At 40.9% G+C, this 2,500-nt stretch overlaps 1 long non-coding RNA gene across 1 annotated transcript in view; it reads right to left on the bottom strand.

The window, feature by feature from the left end:
• Positions 1 to 2,500, bottom strand: part of LOC121251837 — a 21,233-nt gene that overhangs the window by 18,451 nt on the left and 282 nt on the right. The gene's annotated exons all lie outside the window — the stretch shown is intronic.

Genomic DNA, 2,500 nt, shown 5'->3' with positions numbered 1-2,500 from the left:
ACACATTGCACAATTTGTCTCCAATCAAAAAATCCCCCCTCCATACACACTATACATCTCACCCTCTAAATAGCCCACGTGATAATTATCAGTGCAGCCCCACAAAGCCATCCCACTTGAGAACAAGTAGATGCTTGTAACCACGATACATTTACAACTTCTTCCCACCTTCTCATTTGCGGCATTCTAATCCCAAACACCCCAGCAAAAAAGTCCCAAACCCGCCTAACTCCTTTCCCATCACACAAAACATGATCTAATGACTCTATATGGGCAACCTCACAACAATTACACTTCGATACTATTGGAATACCCACCTGCCTAATTCTTTCATCTACTGGTAAAGGATGAAGCCAAGCTCTCCACATTACAAAAGAAATTTTTTTTCGAATGTCATTTTGCCATAACCACCTCCTCCACAAGCATATTGGGCCCATCTTTCTCAATACCTCCCAGGCTAGCTTTGACGTTAACTCCCCATCATCAGCTTGCTTCCCTACGTAACAATCCCTCCCTTCTTGCAAATGCACCTGCACGTTAATAACTTTTATAGCCAACTCCGCACCTATGAGCTAACGCACACGAGTCACGTCCTAGCTATTTCCTTCCAACAAATCTCGAATCCTCAAACACGGGTTGGGGGGTCCCCAACTACCACGTCTAATTCAACCAATACACCATCCCCCATCTAATTATCAAACCAAAAACTTGAATCCCCCCCTCGGATTAAACACTTACAATTACTCAAAACAGTGGGAAACACCTTCAAAATGCCTCTCCAAAATCTCGAGCCCCTCCTAGGTGATACCAGTGGGAACACATGTGAATTACCAACATATTTTTCCTTAAAAAATTCAGCCCACAAAGATCCTCCCTTCAATAATCTCCAAGCAAACTTCATGAATAAAGAAGTTTGTACATCCGAAAGATCCCGAATTCCCAAACCCCCTTCCTCCACCGGCAAACAAATCCTCTTCCATGACACCCACTTTCTCTTTTTTTCCTCCACACTCGATCCACATAGAAAATTTGCAAACATCCCCTTTAGCTCTTTCACTGCCCCTTTCGGGACATTCATCACGGAAGCAAATGAACCGGCATGCTATTTAAAACATGCTTCAAGAGAACAAACTTACCCCCAAAGGATAATAACTTTCCTTTCCATCCCGCAAGCTTCTTTTGCACTTTGATCAATAATGACTCAAATAAGCGATGCACCATACGACCCACATACAATGGCACTCCTAAATAAATACAAGGCCACGATCCTTCTCTACAACCTGTCAAACTCATCAAATCTTCCTTCCTTGCCAGTGAAAATAATGAAGAAAAAAATATAGAAGATTTACTTGGGCTCACCTCCTGTCCCGACATCTTCTCATGCACCTTCAATATGCACATAGACAAACTGAATCTCTACCTCTATTCAAAAATAACAGAAGGTCATCTGCATATAAAAGATGCGTAATAGCCCTACCCCCATCAATTGAAATGGCTTTATTTTCCCCAATAAAAATTCTTGACATATCAAATGAGACAAAATCTCCTCCGTCAATATAAAAAGATAAGGTGATAACGGATCGCCTTGACGTAGACCCCGGGAGGATCTAAAATAACCCTTCAAGCTTCCATTTAACATAACTAAAAAAATCGACGAGGAAACACAGTTATATATGATAGCTTGACACTTCTCCGAAAAACCCAACCTCTTCAATACTTCCATTAAAAATCTCTAATTCACCCTATTATACGCTTTAGCCATATCAATTTTAATCATCACCTTCTCACCTCTATTTTTCCAATTCAGACCACTCACCATTTCCTGAGCAATAGAAATATTATCAAAAATTCTATAACCTCGCACAAAAGGCACTTGTTCTGGCGAAATAATCCCTTCTAAAATAGGAGCTAGTCGATTCACCAGCACTTTGGATAAAATCTTATACACTACCCCAGATAAACTGATTGGCCTAAATTGAGAGAAAGAAATCAGTTCCTCCACTTTTGGAATTAACACAATGTTAGTTGCCCCAAAAAATGACGACAGAGGAATACCTTCAAAGAACTCACATGCCATTTCCAGTAACTCAACCTTCACAATTTCCCAAGCCAAAACAAAAAAACTTTCCGAGAACCCATCAGGCCCAGGACTACTATCCTGCGGAATCGACCAAAGAGAGGCCTGAACCTCCTCCATAGTCGGACTACCCTCCAAAGTTGCATTATCCATCTTGAAAGTTACTGGTGCAAGCAAATTCAGATCTTTGTCCACCCATTCTACTATGTTTGCCGTAAGCATTTCAGTAAAATAAGTTACCGCCCCCTCATGCACTGAATCAGACGATTGAAGTACTTGCCCGTTCTCCAATGCCATCTTATCAACATTTTGATTCTTCTTTTTCACTCTCATAGATGCATGAAAAAGGCTGAATTGGAATCACCCTCCATAAGCCACTTAATACGTGACTTTTGACAACCCATAATTTCTTCTTGCTGTAAA

The sequence above is a fragment of the Juglans microcarpa x Juglans regia genome, chromosome 2S (assembly GCF_004785595.1).
Source record: "Juglans microcarpa x Juglans regia isolate MS1-56 chromosome 2S, Jm3101_v1.0, whole genome shotgun sequence".
NCBI lineage: Eukaryota > Viridiplantae > Streptophyta > Magnoliopsida > Fagales > Juglandaceae > Juglans > Juglans microcarpa x Juglans regia.
Note: the sequence above shows the minus strand (reverse complement) of the source record. Positions and strands in the feature narration are given on the sequence as shown.